At 40.4% G+C, this 19810-nt stretch overlaps 1 protein-coding gene across 5 annotated transcripts in view; it reads right to left on the bottom strand.

The window, feature by feature from the left end:
- sipa1l3 (signal-induced proliferation-associated 1 like 3) overlaps positions 1–19551 on the bottom strand; it is a 246157-nt gene extending 226606 nt beyond the window's left edge. For 4 of the 5 annotated variants that reach the window (XM_087983905.1, XM_043680771.2, XM_043680774.2 and 1 more), the window contains exon 1: positions 19318–19505. The gene's annotated coding sequence lies outside the window, so the exon portion shown is untranslated. The other variant, XM_043680772.2, reaches the window with a different exon arrangement.
- Positions 19552–19810: the final 259 nt, after the last annotated feature.

Here is a 19810-nt window from a genome sequence, read left to right as displayed (position 1 = left end):
GCTGCGAGGCAGCAGTGCTAACAACTGAGTCACCATGCCGCCCAGAAACAAAAAAAAAATTTTGAAAGGAGATACTGATACTGCACTTAGTACTAACTTAACTGTTACATGGCACCCAAAGATTGGAGTAAATTTTTTAAAACTATCCATAGATCAACAAAAACATAATTGCAAATTATTCAGTCATTGTTAAGTTCAACATTTTAACAATCCTTGGACACACATGCCAACATGCTCCCAGATCAGTTTAGTAACAAATCTGGAACCTACAATTTCATTTTCCTTTTATCAGCAAATGTTCATGAACCACCCAAAACCCCAGAGGAAATGCCACAAATCTTTGTTGCAATGATTATAAATGGGAGAACAAGCACGAGACAGATTTTAAAAATCCATGCATTTCAAATCCAAACCTCTTATCTTTCTACAGATGCTTCCTGACCAATTGAACATTTCCAATATTTTCTGCTGAGGCTTCAGATTTTCACCTGCACTATTTTATCTTTTATACAAACTAGAAATGGTCTAACTAGTTATATAAACAATGATACTTTATTTCAGTTTTGTTTGATTTTGCTTTTATTCTCTCCCTCAAAAATATATTTGTTCATAAAATTTGTAAGTGTATTAAGAAACCAAATTACAGAAAGTATAATAAAAATCAACTAAATCACCTTGCAGTACCTTCCACTCTTGGGTGTCTTTAATATTCTTGTTGAGACATAACCAAAAGATGTTTCATACAGTTTCCAGCCCTTCATGTACCAAGGTCTGAAGTCCTTAAAACAATCAATCATTCTCTATTGTACCACAACAGTAACTCAGCAGATAGTCCTGAATCTTGGAATGTGTCAGGCTGCAACACTTGGTCAAGAACAAGTCTTTGCAGTAGAGAACCAGAACGTTTTGGGTAGATTAAGGTACATCTTTCACGTCCCACAGCATCCTCAATATTTGTCTGTCTGCATCTCTGGAAACAGCTCACAGAACATAGTCCTGCATCATACAGCTGCTCAGATAAACTTCAAAAGCCATCTTCCTGTACTCACTTTGAAAAGGCACATTCTACATGGCAGGTGGACAAAAATAAAATCTCTGCCCGATCACAACTAGAGGGCAGTATTCCGAGGGAGCAAGAGTCTAAACGTGCAAGAATCAGGCAGAAGGTTGCTCTTAGCATCATCCAAGCTTCTTCTTGGTGCTTACTAGAAAAGTTCTGGCAATGGGTCATCTGCCAGATAACTTCAAAGAATGCTCAGAGAACCACCCTATAGGATCTATCATCCTCTTTTCCCACGCCCTCTGGGACAATAGATAGAGGCCAACAATGGACTGGCAATCAAGAGACATTTTGCAGCATAAACTTCAGAGGAACAAGGATATAGCACAGTCCAACTATTAAGCTATCCATGGCATTGCGACCAGAACCCCTGGGACAGGTAGAATGTCAGTGACATTTCTGGTGTGCAGCACCATCAAGTTGTGTGTAGAGTCCTTGTATGCAAACATAAAGTAGCAACCAGGATGACAGGAACACTAAGTCTGTGTTCCTATGAGCAGTACATTTTCAACTTCAGATAAAGCAGCAAGTCCCTTGGATGATGGCGAAAGTGCAGGAGTGAGGAATGGGCCAGACTTGTGCCATATAACACATTAAAAGGAGCACTTGCACAAACCCATATTTTTGGCTTTCCAATAGGTAGTCATTCCTTCCAGTTTGGAAGCACATGCCCCAGTCCCTCAAATCACATTCCCAACACATTCAGGTTGTCTGATCGGACACTGAAGGGACAGACCATCAGTTGAACTAAACTCTGATCTAGTAGCATCTGTGGGGAAGGAATCAGAGTTAATGTTTAGTCCAAAATTTCTTTGGAACTCCACACTGAGTATTTCTCTACAGAGATGCTGCCAGACATGCTGGGTTTGTCCAAAATTTTCTTTTTATATCAGAATTTCCAGAATCCACAGTGTTTTACTTTTGCTTGAAGGAAGAATCAGTCAGCCCATTTTCCAAAGATCAGAACTTCACTCCACAATTTACCTTAAGCTCCCAAGACAAGTTGGTCATGCTGCCTAGGCTGCATGCGAAGACAGATTAACAATGTTAGAAATTCACTAAACATCAGAATTTTCTCATCCTTGCAACCTGAAGAGTGCAGGCTTCACAGGAGTGAGCTAATGTTTAACAGTCTGCTCATTTTTATCCTTCCTCTTGTCCCTCCCTATACCATTCTTTGCACCATTGAACCCAATGAAATGCTTGGTCAGTGAAGGGTTGAAGGTCATGTTGGTAGCAGTCACACTGACATGCTTTTACTTGGTTGTCCCTGTAGCAATGTCTTCTCTAAAAGACCTGCCCACTACACTAGTTAATCAGTCTTAACACTGTCTGTAATCCTTCGTCAGATGACCTTCCTACTTGCAGTTCTGAGAGATGGTAGTACTGGTTTTAATCACTGTTTGAAAGTTAATTGATTTGAAAAGAATAACTATCAGTCATTTGCTTTGCAGAGGCAATGCAAACTATAAATCTTAGGGGGAAAAAAAAACTCAGTATGTCAACAATATTACCCAAGAAGTACATGTAGATTTGACAAGTAAAAAGCCAATTAGCAAAATTGTCCAGTACAGATTTAACAGAATGTATTTTGCTACAAAGGTAACTAAGATTAACTGTTAAAGAAGTGTTACAGCCAACGTTTCAGTTGCTATATTGTCTTGAGTAATCTATTTGCCAGTTAACGTCGAAACAAGACCTGCAATAGCATTATTCAGCCACATTTCAATTGAAAGGATGATTCCATTGGAGGCATAGAAGAGACCCTGTGGCTTTTTAGCTAGCAGCTTATGAATTTTGCCTGGGTGTCAAGATAAACACAAATCATGCAAAAGCAGAGTTCCTCCATGAGAAATCTGAATTAAAATAGGAGATAGAGAAATAAGATAAAGGAAAACCCAGCAACAATTTCACCAAGTCAAATCACACATGATACAGCCTGAAGAGTCTTAATGGGTGTATTAGCATTTGTTCATTCGCAGGATTGATTTGCAGTGACTGCATTAGTTGAATTCCTCAGCTTTGAATGAGAAATTAGATATTGAACCAAATTAAATGTTCCATAAACTTGTTATACTGCAAGGACTGGTAACAACTGACCTTAAGTCATTGTAAATTGTAAGACATTTTAAATGCCATTTTGACTTTATGTAGCACAAAGTGCACACAGTAATCAAGACATGGGAGTATGCGTGTTTTGAAAAGATTTGTAGCTCAGGTGAGGTTCTGGATGTAGGTTTGCTTGCTGAGCTGGAAGGTTAGCTTTCAGATGTTTAATCAGTGAGCCTCCGACTTCATCAGGCTCAGCGAGTAAACCTACATCCAGAACATGGGAGTACAAATAAAACAAAGGGATCTTTGTGGGGACTGGGAGGTAGCAGAACCTCATCGTTCGGAAACACTACAATGGAGTCCTGATGCTCTGAACAATGTTGCCATCCTCCCTTGGAGGAGGAGGGTGCCAATAATGAAGAAATAAAATTTAGTGAGATCAAGGGAGAAACCGCCCAGAGCAAAAAGGAATTACCGCCATATTAAAAAACAGCAAAAAACTTGGAAAACAAACTTTTAAGTTGGATTGTAAACCATTTTGATAAGGGTTATTCTGTGGATGAGCAGAATTTTTCCAAGTACTTTTTTTCTCATCTACATTTAATGTATTGTTTATTCAGCAAACTCTTATTGATCCAGCAGCATTCACTTTGGATAACAGTCATTCTGCCAAAGTAGGTGCATTGGATTGGCTGCATAACAGATAATTATACACACTCAGCCTCTAATAACTAGGGTCTCTAAATTCCTGTCTCAAAACACATACGCACATACTTCAGCACCAAATAGCAAAATGGAAAGGCACTTATCTGACTCATTATATACAGGTATTAAGACATTTCTCCAGTCAAGTACCTGAGGGAGTCACTAATGTACCATAGTAATTGCTCACTTGTTAAACAACTCCCTCCATTACAACAACCATGAGTTAACTTTTGAGATATTTATCAGACATGACCCAAGAATGGAACAAACAAATTATAGGTCTGGGTACATTTCACAGTTCACCTGGACACAAATATGAGAATGCATTAATTACATTTGTATCAAAATTTTACAAGAGAGTACAGACAAATCCCTCTTCTGGGAGTTTTATGGTGCGGGGGGGGGGGGGGGGGATGTTGTGAATCTACTTCATACTTATCACTCTTCAACAGTATGTACAAGAAAGTGCCAACTTCAGCCCATGAAAAGACAGTCATAGAAACACAAACAACAGAGTGATTACAAGATAGCCTACTGTGTCTTCTCTGATCCAATCTTGCAGAAATCAAATGGTGGATGAGTTTAAAATAGGTCAAAATATAAAAAGGGCCACTTTTACAGAAGATAAAAGGAACAAATTCTTCTTGATAGTAGCACTGCATAACAAGACATTCCATGGATCGGGTATTCTATATTTAGCTGACACTCCTTAGAAGTTGAGCAATGGCTCAATGACTGCACATTGGACATTTTATGTAGTGAAAAACAAATGGTTTTTATGGCCATTTAAGTTCATTGCACTCACTCTGATAAAGTTCGGAGCTCTATAACCCCACAGTATAGCCCAACTGGCTACTGATGAAAAGAACAGACATTTTATTGAAGCTTTTCTCAGCACAATTGACAAGAATACCATTAAGGGGAAAACAAACATTTGCAGTGTACAAGAGGAAAATGTGGATTAGTTGATAAGTGTGGACTCCAATAGTCAGATAGATTGACCAATGTATTTTCCACGGCAATGATGACCAACATTTGAGTGCCAAGCTTTGTTTAAATTTTAAACCAGAACGTTGACTAGATTGGTCAAGACACTGCCGTGAGAAATGAACCAGTGAATAGCTGTTACCTATTTTGTTGAGTAGAAACAGGTGCGTGTGCATCCATGGTCTTTACCTGTTTAAAAAGATGGCCCTATGTATTAACATATGGCATTTCAATACACGTAAGTGTTCCACACTTCAAGTCCAACTATCAATCTTAATTTGATTATTTGTATACTATTTCTCTAAAGACCAATCTTTTTATTTTACTTTATTTATGATTGCGGATTGAACTGGAAAAAGGATTAAAAGTAAGCCACTGAAAAATATTTCAAATTGTATTTACACTATTGCTTCACCAGCAGTAGTGGGGGTGCAGGAGGAAGTGACCCAACACCAGGTGCATATACAAAGTGTGATTCCAGTTGGTTTGTAGAATACCACATTATCAGCCTGATGGCAGCTGATTTGTTTCTGGGTAGCTGAACAACTTGTGGCAATGCCTTAACCACAATCAAGTTTAAAAGTTTAACACGCCGTGGCAGTGAACTGTTGATCATCATTAACTTGTGTATTCTCAATGGCAACACCTCTGCCGGAGGCAACTTGTCAGCCAATCAATCCCTTCTCATTTGCATAAAATTTGGTTTTTCCCTTTAAAAATAAGTATTCTTGTTAATTGTTCTGAAGATAAAAAGCTTCAACAAAATCTCTTTTTGCGTCTCCCCCCAGTAATAACAGTTCTTTACTACCAAGTGACAATTGACTATACAAAGCCTAACCAGTACTGCGTGTGCATGGGTAAACCGTTGCTTCACCCTGTTGTTTTCAAAACAGTGGATGATGATTGATGATTGTGCAAACCATATTAGTGTTTATCATCAATCTTTTAATATTAAAAATATTACATTTAGGTTTTAAAGTTTTAAGAAAAAACATAACTACACATCTTATTGGATGTAAGTTACTTTCACTTTCACAGTTGAACACAACAAATGTTCTTCAAATATGCACTCAGAATTTGTTTAACCATCTTAAAACCTACATTCAAATATAAGACAGACTAAGTAACATTAAGTTCGAGACAAACTCACTCAGGCAGTACAAATAGTGCTGCGACCTTGAACAGTATCAACAAAGACAAGTCTTGAACTTGGACCTTATTTTAACAATACAAACAACTGCACAGTTGAGAGAATAGTTTATCTAGGTAGACTGGTTAGTAAGGTTAGATCATACAGGATTCAGGGAGATTGCCTTTTTGGTAGAAGACAGAGTGGTGGTGGAGGGTTGTTATATGGACTGCAGTCATGTGGTCAGCGGGGAGGATCGTTCTGGGTTCACTGTTGTCTGTCATTTATATTAACGTTTTGGATAAAAATATGGTAGGTATGGTTATTAAGTTTACAGATGACATCAAAATTGATGTTATAGTGGATGGTAAAGAAGATTATCTAAGAGTATAAGATCTTGACCAGATGTCTAATTTAGGTCAATGAGAGGTGTTGCATTTTGGTAAGGTAAAGCAAGGTAGGACTTATGCAACTAATGGTAAAGCCCTGGGCAGTATTCTTGAACAGAGGGACCTAGGGGTGCATGTTCATAGTTCCCTGAAAGCAATGTAGCAGGTAGACAGGGTGGTGAAGGTGGCATTTGGCACACTTGCCTTTATTGGTCAGTGCAGTGAACATAGGAGTTGGGACATCATGTTGTGGCTGTACAAGGCACTAGTGAGGACACTTTCAGAATACTGTGTACAATTCAGCTTGCTCTGCAATAGGAAGAATGTTGTGAAATTAGAAAAGGTACAGAAAAAAAATTACAGGGGGACATTCCCAGGACTGGAGGGTTCGAGATATAGGGAGAGGATTGGACTGCTAGAGTGTGGGGAGCTGAGGGGTGATCACAGAGATTTATAAAATAACGAGGGCCATGGATAAGGTAAATAGTCAAAATCTTTTCCCCAGGATAGGAGAGTTTAAAACTGGAAGGCATAGGTTTAAGGTGGGGGGAGGTGGATTTAATAGGGACCTGAGGGGCCTCTTTTTTTACACAGGCGGTGTATATGGAATGGGCTGCCAGAGGAAGCGGTAGAGATGGGTGCAATTACAACATTGAAAAGGCATCTGGACAGGTACATGAAATGGGAGGGGTTTACACAGATATGGGCAAATTGCAAGCGAACGGGACTAGTTCAGTTTAGGGTATCTGGTTGGCATAGACGAGTTGGACTAAAAGGTCTGTTTCCAGGCTGTATGGCTATGGTCTATTTGGCAAAATATGGGAAAGATTTAATGGCAGTTTATAAATTCGACATCTTACACAGCCAGCACCACACAAACAACCAAACAAGTGCGATTGAGGTTGTCATAGCATTCAAATCAATGCGCCACATAATAAAATCAAATTAGTCTCAACTATCATATCAACTGCAAAACAACTCATGAGGTGGTATGTCTGAAAATTGGTGCCTTCCTTCAAACCATCAGTTCAATTCCCACACTTTTAAAATAATGTCTAGTTTCAGCCAAGAATGATTTCGGCTGAAACTCCAAAGTGCATGTTATTAATTAGACATTGACCCTCAAAGAATAGATATTTAACCAAGATAATCTGTAAATATCTCAATGTAATGTCGAAACCGGACCAAGGTGGCCTATTCGGTGACAAAAACATTAGATTACATTAGATTAGATTCCCTACAGTGTGGAAACAGACCCTTCAGCCCAACAAGTCCACACCGACCCTCCGAAGAGTAATCCACCGAGACTCATTCCCCTACCCAATATTTACCCCTGACATGGCAATTCAGCATGGCCAATTCACCTCACATATACATCTTTTGGATTTGGGAGGAAATCCACGCAGACACAGGGAGAATGTGCAAACTCCACACAGTCGCCCAAGGTAGGAATCAAACCCGAGTCTCTGGCGCTGTGAGGCAGCAGTGCTAACCACCGAGCCACCATGCCACCTTAAACTGGTCTGTATAGGAAAGAATGAGGGTACAAGCACAACAGAGGCAGATCAAATCTAACTCAAGGATGCATTTGCTGGTCCGCTAGATCAGTCAGACCTCTGTATTCTGGTTCACTGCTCAATCTCCAAAAGAAAAATTCAATTTCTAGCTGTTTCATATAGCAGTGGCTCAAGCCCCAGCTAAAACACACGTAAACATGTCAACCAACGAGGTCTATTTGTTCAGAGAAATGAAAGGCAAGCCAACCTATTTGAATGAATGTGTCTTAATTTCTTGCTGTTTACAGCAAAATGTATTATCTGCTTTGAGTTGGAAATTGAGTTAAAAAAAATCACAAGAATTTGTGTTGCAGACGTTTCGTCCCCTGTCTAGGTGACATCCTCAGTGCTTGGGAGCCTCCTATGAAGTGCTTATGTGATGTTTCCGCCGGCATTTGTAGTGGTTTGAATCTGCCGCTTCCGGTTGTCAGTTCCAGAATTCCACCTCGGAATGAGGACATGCCACAACCCAAAGGACTAGCCACACTACCAAATATCAAGAGCATTTCCGAACTGACAGCCAGACTACTGCAACCACTAGGACTCATAACAGCACACAAACCAACAGCCACTCTCAGACAACAACTCACCAGAACGAAGGACCCGATACCCAGCATGAGCAAAACCAATGTAGTGTACAAAATCCCATGCAAGGACTGCACAAAACACTACATAGGACAAACAGGAAGACAGCTAACGATCCGCATCCATGAACACCAACTAGCCACGAAACGACACGACCAGCTATCCTTAGTAGCCACACACGCAGATGACAAGCAACATGAATTTGACTGGGACAACACTACTATTATAGGATAAGCCAAACAGAGAACAGCCAGGGAATTCCTACAGGCATGGCACTCATCCACAGATTCAATCAATAAGTACATCGACCTGGACCCCATATACCGGCCACTGCAGCAGACAGCTGGAACTGACAACCGGAAGCGGTAGATTCAAACCACTATAAATGCCAGAGAAAAGATCACAGAAGCGCTTCACAGGAGGCTCCCAAGCACTGAGGATGTCACCTAGACAGGCTCGAAACTTCTGCAAAACAAATTCCCAGCTTGGCGAACAGAACCACAACAACGAGCACCCAAGCTACAAATCTTCTCCCAAACTTTGAAAATCACAAGAAAGCTAATGCAATGCAGGCCTTTATATCTTGAGGACTGGAATACAAGGATGCAGAATTGTGCTGCAGTTATATAAAACTCTGGCTGGAACTCAATTGGAGAATTATGACCAGATCTGGGCACCACACCTTCAGTAGGATATAGTGGACTTGGAGGGAGTACACATAGGTTTACATCAGGCATTAAGTTATGAGAAGAAATTATACAAAATAGGCCTGTTTTCTCCAGAATTTAGAAGATTAAGCAGTGTGCTAATCGAAGTCTGCAAGATATTAACAGGAATAAACAGGGTTGATAAAGATCAAATACTCCCACTGGCTGGGGATTCTAGAATTAGAGGACAGAGTGTGAGGATTAGAGCCAGACCATTCAGGAGAGATGTTAGGAAGCATTTTTACACACACATGGTAATAGATGTTTGGAACTCTTCCACAAATGGCAGTGAATGCTCTATCAGTTGCTGATTTTAAATCAGAGATTGATTGGAAAGCAAGAGTACTAAAGGATGTGGAGTTGAGCCACAGATCAGCCATGGTCTCATCAAGTGGCTCGAGGATTGAATGATCTACTCGTATTCTGAGATTATCCATCTAACTTCCCAGGGAAAAGATGTAGCATCTCAACTGACATTTCTGGAGGCAGGAAAAAAAATTACCATGCCAGTTAAAGTGTCACTAGTCAATTCACACTAATCATTCACTGAGAATAACAGTTTTAATCAATTAAAATTTGTTTTTAGAAGTTCTCAAAGATAGCATGTCGCACACTAATTTGTATTAAACAAAAAAGTGATTTTTCATGATCATGCTAATGTATGACAATTCAATTACGAAATCTAAAAGCATGATTTGTTTGAAACAGTCATCATTTGCTGAATTTTCTAGCTGTGTGTGGGGACCAGATGTCAGGAAGTTCCACAGTCAAAAAAGAGTGCTCAACATGCCTTTTGTTAAAACAACTATATGCAGACTTGAATTCTCCTGGAAATTTCAAAGTTACGCTTTAAAATGATTACAGAGAATACTTGGCAATACCCAGAAAATATAAGGGACAGTTCCCTCCAATTTGTGAATTACCCCATTTAACGTGTTGGTGAAAAGCACATGATAAGCAACCTCAGTGCTTTTCAGCTAGCTGTCGTGACTCAGTAGAGGTTTTGAGAGAGTAGACAGGAAGGGGAAAAGGTCCCCTCATGTTCTCTCAGCATCTGGAATGTTCTCTGAAGTGGGAATGGGAAAGTGGTGGACACAGATCCTAGAAATAATTTTTAAAAAGGGAATTGCGTGGGAGGAGGAACTTAGAGTTTCAGGCAAAAAAGGGTGTGGCCTTTAACAAGAAGACTTTTTAGAAAAAAAATCAGCACATGCCAAATGTCCTTCACCTTGCTGTAAGTTTCTAGGGCTCTCCACGACTCCAATTGGAAGGTGCAAATGAGCAGGGACCGCTGGAATATTTGGACCTCACAGCCAACTCCACCATTCAACAAGATCATGACCAATCATCTGCCTCAATTACATCCTCCATAATCCCAAGGGATAGCTCCATACTCCTAAAACTCCAGCACCCCAAGCAGGAGGATAGGATCAAGTTCAGTGCAGGCTCCCACACGATTCCATAAATAATATTAGTGAGCTGTTGAGATTATGTGGCTTCTTGAGGTTAATGAATGAACTATATCACCAAATTAAGAACCTGAGGTAAAGACCAGAATAATTTGAAAGGGATGTCTGAAAGCTCAGTGCATTCTGATTGGTCCCAAAATTCTGTATGACTCTATAATTCCAAGTCATTCCACTAATATAGCAAAGACAGGTTTTCCAACCAGCAACCTGTTCCACCCAGATATACCTATACGATTTAAGAAACAAATCATAATACAGTCAAATCTATTAGCTCTCAAATAGATCGACTAAAAATATTTTATTTGTTGGTCAATGTTGGGCTGGAAGAAAAGCAGATAAAAAGCTTTGTTACATTCAATACACAGTCTGTGGTGGTTGTGGAGGAAGCCTGTTTGGAGCCAATCTTTGCTAATCACTTAATTAACCACTCAAAATCTCTGCCGTGGCAACTTTCAATCCAGACCACGTGCTGAGTTTCTTTTCATTTATTTAAAAATCTGATACAATCAACATAAGGATGTCAATCACCCAGCAGGTACCACAGGAAATAAATAAACAGTAGATTGGAACTCTTCAAGGATGCCAGTTTGGTGTGCAGCAATATGAATCAGCAGGATCAAATCCCCTTTATAATCTCTAACAGCAATGCTGGACACCTCGAATGAGATGGGGGGGAGGGCCTCACCATCGATACAAAAAAAATTGTGGATGCTGGAAATGTCACTATCACTGCTTAAGGTTGCAGAGCAAGAAATGCTGTGTTGGAAGGTAGAAACGCACGCACAGCATAGCTTCTATGCTTGGCTTTTAAAAAAAATCTCCTTAATGTCCTAATACATCTTGTATCCCTTCCCTGTTCCAGTTCTATCAGGCCACATACTTCAACAACTGGGGGGTCGTCAGCTCTGAAACGTGCATTAGAGTTGCTCAATAGCACAGAACAACTACAAGGTGCACTTGTGGTGCAACTGTAGCTCCTCGGTTAAAGTCCCATCTGCTCCAGGAGGTGTGCAATACATCTGAACAGCATGACTAGAAAATATCCAAAACTACAAAATGAAGTCTGCCAAGTCTCTGCTGCACTTTCGAACCACTGAACTTTATCATTAAAAGCTCTGGCCACAAAATGAAGAACTCAGTACAAATCCATGTCTATAAAATTATCCATCACCTACTTGAGGAATGCCAGAGCTTGCAAAAGATACCAGTCAGCATTCCCTGTTTATACAGAGCATGGATTAAATACAGACAAAAAGCTTTTCACTTTACCCTCCAATGTGCCTTAAACTGAAAATTACCATATTTGTTGTCCAAAACGTTTTCATTTCCCACATTAGCCATCCTTAGGGCATTTCAAAAGGGACTGCAATAGGTATCAAATTGTGGAAAAATCTGTGCTGGCATCATGGTAATAACCAAGGCTCTCATATCAACACCCTAAGAATACTCCTTTTCCAGACTGACCTAATTCTCTCTAAATTCTCCTCCAGGAGGTGGCATGACAGTGTTCTAACTCCACCCAAGGCGATACATCCATAGGGTCTAACTCAAGTAACCAGCTCTATTCATCCACACTTGACACCAACCTCAACATATTGATACCTACTACAACAAAAAAATTCACAAGATTTGGAATTCTGTCCATTTAATTCTCGGGAGTTGAACAGAACTGGAGGAATCGCACATATTGCACCCAGCAAGAAACACTACTTGCTGCATACTACCTCCAGCCTCCCAGATTGCTTTGATCCTCTACAATTCACCTAGCACTACAATAGATCCATAATAGGCCATTTCCCTGGCCCTACACTGGAACATCTGGGAGAACAAGGACACCTACATCAGATCCCTATTTATTGACTTTAAGTTACATCTTCAACACCATAATTCCAACAAAACTCATCTCTGAACTCCAAGACCTAAGACTCGGCTCCTCCTCTCTGCACTGTATCCTTGACTTCCTGATCCGCAGACCACAATCAGTAAGGATAGGCAACAAAACCTCCCCCACAATGATTCTCAACACAGGTGCCCCGAAAAGCTGCATACTCAGCACCTTACAATATTCCATATACACTCAACTGTGGCACCACATTCTGCTCTAACTCCTTTTAGAAATTTGATGACACCACTGTAGTGGGTCAGATCTCAAACATGATGAGACAAAGTACAGGAAAGAGCTAGATAGCTTAGTGTCATGGTGTAAAGACAATCTCTCCCTCAACATCAACAAAACAAAGGAGTTGATCATCAATTTCAGGAAGTGAAGTGGAGGATATGTGCGTGTCTGTATCAATGGTGCTGATGATAGAGAGCTTCAAGTTCCCAGGAGTAAATACCACCAACAATCTATCCTGGTCCATCCACATCTATGCTAGTCAAGAAAGCACACCTACACCTCTACGTCCTCAGAAGGCTAAGGAAATCCAACGTGTCTAAAATGACTCTTACCAATTTTTATAGATGCATCCTATCTGGATGCATCATAGCTTGGTATGGTAACTGCTCTGCCTAAGACCGCAAGAAAATTACAGTAGTGTTTTGAATGTAGCCCAGGCCATCATGAAAACTAGCCTTCCTTCCACTGACTCAGTCTACACTTCCCGCTGCCTCGGGAAAGCAGCCAACATCAAAGATCCAGTTTTATTCTCTTCCATCAGAAAAAAGATCCAAAAAAGTTTAAAAACACATTCCAACAGATTTAAGAATAGCTTCTTCCCACTGTTATCAGATTTATGAATGGAGCTTTCATATTAGAATTGATCTTTCTCTGCACCTTGTCTGTAGCTGTAACACTATATTCTGCATTCTGATCTATTACCCAGATGTGATTTGTCAGCACAGAAAAACAATACTTTTCATTGTATCTTGGTACATGTGATAATACAAAAAAACACAAATCAAATTATTTAGTTTCAGCTGGCTCCCCACTTTTATAAAGGGTTCTACTTCCTAGATTATTTCTTGACTTGAGTCAATACTTAGTAATAGCTGTTCAAGGGGAACATTACCACCCAAACCCCAAGAGTCGTCAGAATGCCTAGTTTCCAACAACCACTAAGCCTAGCATTTCCTAGCATTTAGAGATACGTTTGCAAGTCTGTTAACAGCTGGAAGAAGCAATTCTTAAATCGGAGTGTTAATTGTAGTCACGTTGCCACGAAAATGCGATGGATTCTATAATGCTGTCAAAGCCAAATTGGTCAACTTACAAAACTCTAGTCTGAATCTTCAGGATGAGCAAGGTGACTCATGTGCTACCACACACCATTCCACTCTCTTGAATCCAGTCCCTACCCCCGTCACCTTTTCCAGGTCATAAGACATGAAAGACAGAAATGCAGCTGGGCTGCTACTTTACTGAAATACCAGGAGTCTTCCAATTTAAGAGTGAGACACACAGTTTTAGCTGTGCAAGATAATGTTGCTTCTCAAAGCAGTGAGATTGTTACTGTACTTGGAGACAGAGTGGCACCAGGAGTCTTCGAGTTTAGGAAAGACAGCCCAATAACAACCTCGAGCAGCTGCGCTACAATTTGCTATAAATCTGAAGGTGCTGAGCAGTCAGAAACAATCAACTGAACACATCTCTCCCTTCCCACTCTCAATGTGGACGAAAAAGACAAAAATCAAAGCCGCTTAAACAGAAGAATTCTAAGGATTCTAAGAAGAATTGACAGCGGTCCATCAAATATCAAAATGAAGAGTGACTATTTTCCAGACAGAAATCAAAAAGAAAAACACAAATTTAACCCCTCTGTGAGATACAGACTTATGATCTTTAGAATTGTGTTTTTATTTCCTTTGTCAAACTGTCTTTTTTGAACAAATGCAGAGGTGTACTTGGGAGTTTTTAACAGGGTATAATTTAAGTTACGTAATAGGTAATCAGGAACCTCAGCAATTTGTTAGAAAAGTTAAGCATATTAGAATAAATAGTTATTCACACAAGGTTTCATAATTTACAACAAATCGCTTTTATCCCAAGTAGCAGTCAAGTTAATTGGCCATCTTGATGGTCTAATTGGTTTTCACACATTTGGTCATGTTTGTGGAACAATGTGGCACGATTCTTGGCACACTTTCCTGTTAAATCATGCTATATTGACTCATGTGCCACCCAAACCAAATCTCCTGCAATGACCTGGATCTTCATTGCATGGTCATTTAGCATCACATAGCCCTTTGCAAATCATCCATTTCTTGATTTGGAGATGGCGGTGTTGGACTGGGGTGTACAAAATTAAAAATCACACAACACCAGGTTATAGTTCAACAGGTTTAATTGGAAGCACACTAGCTAGTGTGCTTCCAATTAAACCTGTTGGACTATAACCTGGCGTTGAGAGATTTTTAATTTTGTACATCCATTTCTTCACCTTCTGCCTTTTGTGCATTCACTTCATTCACCTCATCACTGACAGCTATTTACACCCCACACAATAGAATTTCCTCCTTAAACGTATCCTTCTCTATACACCCTGCTCATTTCAACATTTGCATGGAAGTCTCAGTGTGCTATTGAGGCTCACAGCCCCATACCTCAGCATTGAAGCATTGTGTCTCCGCAAGACAACAGCTGTAGAGGAGTGAATGAATGTTAAATATTCTCCATCCAACTACACAAAACAGCAACACTAATTCCAATCCAAAACAGTTTCACTTTGCAGGCTGAAGGTGAATTCCTTGTGTTAATAATTTACTATTAAAGAACAGGTGCACTGCAAGTACACAGAACTGGAAGAACAAACTTACAGCGATTAAATATAAGCCAAACACTAAAGCCATTTTATTCTAACCTTCAGTAATGCAATAATTTTAATGCTGTTACAAAATAATTTAAATAGTTGGAAAACAAGTTTTTTTTAAAATGTTCAAGGGGACCTTGATCAGATGGGCCAAGGATTGGCAGGTGGAGTTTAATTTAGATAAATGCTAAATGTTGCATCTTCAAGGCAAACCACGTCAGGATTTATACAGTTACTGGTAAGGCTCTGGGGAGTGACGCTGAACAAAGTCCTGGAGATGCAGGTGCAGAGTTCCTTGGACGTGGACTCACAGGTAGACAGGGTGGTGGAGACAACTTTTGGCATGCTGAGTATAGGCATTTGGGACATCATGTTGCAGCTGTACAGGACTTCGGTGAGGCCACTCTTAGAATACTGTGAGGGGGGAAAAGATTTAAAAAGTACCGGAGGGGCAACATTTTCCACACAGAGGGTGGGAACGAGCTTAAAGAAGAGGTGGAGTGGCAGATACAACAACATTTAAAAGGCATCTGAATGGGTATATTTATAGGAAGGGTGTAGATAGATATGGGCGAAATGCTGGCAAATGAGACTAGATCAGGTTTGGATATCTGGTCAGCTCACACAAGTTGGACTGAAGGGTCTGTTTCCATGCTATATGACTCTATGGCATGAGTTTTTGGGACAAGGTTAAAAAAACACAAAGTGTCTAGCAGCCCATGAAATAGGCTCCTAGACTGCCAGGACCCCTGTTCAGATACATCATAAAGTACCTATCATTTGTACATAAAAAAGCTTCAAGTTAATGAAGTGCATGAATGCAGCAGAGTGAAACTTCCTTCACATTTAATATTCTATCAAAAGATCAGAGCTACACCCTCGTTCAAATAGGAAAGTAACTGCTGTAGGCACAGACACTGGGAAAACCTGCACCAAAACAAGACCACAATGGAGGGCAATTTGGATATCACAGTATCTCCACTGGAAAAGCCAACAAGAGTAGGTGAATAGGAGCCTCACATCTTTATTTTGAGTTTTGAAAGAAAGACTTTAGTTAAGCAGGTTTCACAATCTCGTGCATCACAAAGCACTTTACAGCCAAATGGAGTACCTTTGCAAAATACAATGATGGCCATAACGCACTGAAAGACAGCAGCCAATTTGCATACAACTAGGTCCCTACAAAACATGTGATAAATGACCTAGATAATCCATTAGTGATTCCGATGGAGGGATACATTTTGGCTTGGATGCTGTTGGGAAGACATCGCGTGCTCATCTTCAAACAGGATCTTAAATTCAGCTGCTGCTCCTTTTGGGCCAAGTGCACATGGCTAGATAAGGAGGGGTATTCTTGCAATGAAGTTGAAAATTGTGGTTGAGAACTGGGACTCGTCTAGGATGTCTGGCTAGAACTAATGTACGATCAGTTAAGCAAAACATTAGAATGTCTTTTCCTCCTCCACAAATGCTCCAAACCTGAACAGTATTTTCAGCATATTGTTTAAATTTAGGAACATTATCAACTGTAATGATATTTCTCACTATCAGTTCAGCTCAATCACATTCTTGCCTTTAGTCATAAGAACTTGAGCACAGAATCTAGACAGGACATCTAAGCCAGTTCAAAATCAACTGGAACATTGCAGAATTGAACTTTGAGCAAAGCAGACATCAAACTCTGCCTCATGGTTCCAGTTTACTTAAGTGAAGAATCAGTAGAATGATTCCTCTCAATTTTCTGCCTTAGGACCCTCCAACCACACAGGATCAATGTGGATATCACCAGTTTCCCCCATTTCCCCTCCCACCACCTTATCAAACCTCCCAACTCGTCACCGCCGACTTGAACTGTCCTACCTGTCCCTCTTCCTTCCCATCTATTTGCTCCACCCTCCTCTGACCTATTGCCTTCGCCCCCACCTACACATACCCATCACATTCCTAGCTGCCTTCCCCACCCCTCTCCCATTCATCTTCAGCCCCCACATTCCTGATGAAGAGCTTTGCTCGAAATGTTGACTCTCCTGCTCCTCGGATGCTGCCTGACCGACTGTGCTTTTCCAGCACCATACTCTTCAAATCTGATTCCAAACATAGTGGGGCATATTCTGACAAATATTCTTTTCTAAACCAACACCAATAGAAACCTTAAATGACTACATTCCTGCTTATGGAATCTTGTGCACAAAAATGACATTCATTATATAGGCAGAAATGACTATGACTGAAGTTCAAAGGAATCTACATAAAAAGCCAAGACACAGGAAGATTTTTTGTGTAAGCAAGTCTTGCTTTTAAAACACACATACATCACATCTGATCCTTGTCACTAACCTGATAAATCTGAGGAGGATAACTGACTTGCCCTCTTAACCTTCACTGCTGATGAGCCAAGCTTCTGCTTGGTGCTTTTCCTGAGAGCTACACATCTCATGAAAATTGAAAGAAATTGCAATTATCTTTAAAGTTAAGTGTAAGTAAACCATTAAACACTGAATTGAATCTTTACAATGGTGCATTGAACCATTGCTCAAATATATACACAAAGGCAAAATAAAATTAATGGTTCCCACAAATTATTCAAGTCTAAAAATATTTACTTACACCTCATCTTTATTACACAATTCTCAAAAATAAGACCATAGCTGTTAACTCTGAATGCTTCCATGTTAGATTGCAGGACAAGAAAGCTGTTTGAGCTTGCAATTAGCAAAATGAAACACTGAACTGATACATTTCGACTAAAGTACCAAAGACGCTTCAAAACAGGGCAGATTCAGAGATCTCAGGCACATTTTATTTTGTTTACTTCCTACATTACTACAGTGGTTATCGTTCAGAAGTATTTAATTGGCTTGAAAGCATTTTGAAACTCATGAGGTTGTGAAAATTGCTGTAAATAAACAAAACACCTTTTCCGTGATTATTGACCGTTGAAATGTTCCAGCTTTCGAAATTACTTCTAAAGCAAGTTAATTTATTTGATCATGAATAAAGTCTTTGCAACATGCATAATACTGGGGAAAGGCAAAATCACCGATCACCACAGCCGAACAAATCCAACACAGCTTCAAAGAGATATGGAACCAAGACCACTACTGAAACGCAAATATGACTATCCAACTAGCGCTAAAATTATGTTTTTTTTCTCAACATCAGTTTTACCTTAAAAATCTTAAATCAATATTAAAATTCTCACTAAAGTGCTGTCAGAGCTATTCTCTAAACAAAAATGCATCCAGATTAATACTTTAACTCGAAAATAGTGCCAATCTTCGATGTGTTGTAATGCTCCTTTGCCGCGCGAATGGTATTTTAAGAATATCAGTCAGCATTCATTCAAGGAGTATAAATGTTTGAAAGCTTAAGGAAAAGTCAATTTATTAATGCTAACAGCCATCTGCGCTGTTTAAATTTTACCACTGCATATAAATGCTGGATCTACAACTGGCATATCGTTACCTTGCGAGGAACACAAAAAAAACCTAAATTACTTCCCCCACAATTAGCTAACACGTTTGATACCGGACTCGTCACTTGACACCACCTCGCTACCGATACCTTTTGGAATCGGTCTGATAACACCAAAAATCCTTTATGCATTTGATCACAAAAACGACGATTTCCAGAAAATTAAACCGCGTTAAACACTTTAAAAGGGACGATCTGAAACGTTACCTTCTAGGGAAACTTAAAAGTGGCGTTACAAGTGACTGCGCCCGAAAGGAACGGAACGAAACACTACTTTATAATGGGCAAGAGTTGAAATCATTTTTACATGTTCATTACGAATTAAAGATTTGTCTTTTTAAATCAAAAGAGCCCGGGCGACCACTTTTGTTTTGCTTCTTTGCGTTGTGATTTCTGCAGGGCGAGGGAAGAGTTTGCAGGGAGTTCCTGGCTGGTGCTGAGGGCTTGCCTTCTTACCTTCGCCTGTCTGTCATCAGCCGAGGCGACAACGACCAGAGCCCCCGGGACCAAAGAAGCTGATGCCCCACTGAGGGCCCCAAAGCAACTCCTCTCTCTTAGGCCACACCGCCAAACCCAAAAGATAGCAAGCGAAAGTTCTTTATGTTTCTCCCCTTTCTCTCCTCCGCTCTCCCGCACACATTTACGGACCTCCGATCCTTACCTCGGCGACAGACCGCCTCCTTCGCCAATGTCACTCCTTTCGCTTCCAACCGAGTGCTCTTGCTCGAGGGCTCCACCCTCTTCACCCACCCCCAAAGCCGCCATCAGACCCGGCCGCCAGCAGCACGGCGGGATTTGTAGTCAATCAGGTGAACGGTTCGATGGAAAGACGGTGGGTTGGTGGAGGTGGAGAAACTACCACTCCCGGCATGCACATAGGCAGACGGCCCGTTTCCCCACCAACGGTCCGCAACGGCGCCTAGGCTGGTAGCCCCACCCCCTTCGTAGA

Source organism: Chiloscyllium plagiosum, unplaced genomic scaffold (genome assembly GCF_037043375.1).
Source record: "Chiloscyllium plagiosum isolate Xiang-an unplaced genomic scaffold, Cpla_swu_hap1 HiC_scaffold_47, whole genome shotgun sequence".
NCBI lineage: Eukaryota > Metazoa > Chordata > Chondrichthyes > Orectolobiformes > Hemiscylliidae > Chiloscyllium > Chiloscyllium plagiosum.
Note: the sequence above shows the minus strand (reverse complement) of the source record. Positions and strands in the feature narration are given on the sequence as shown.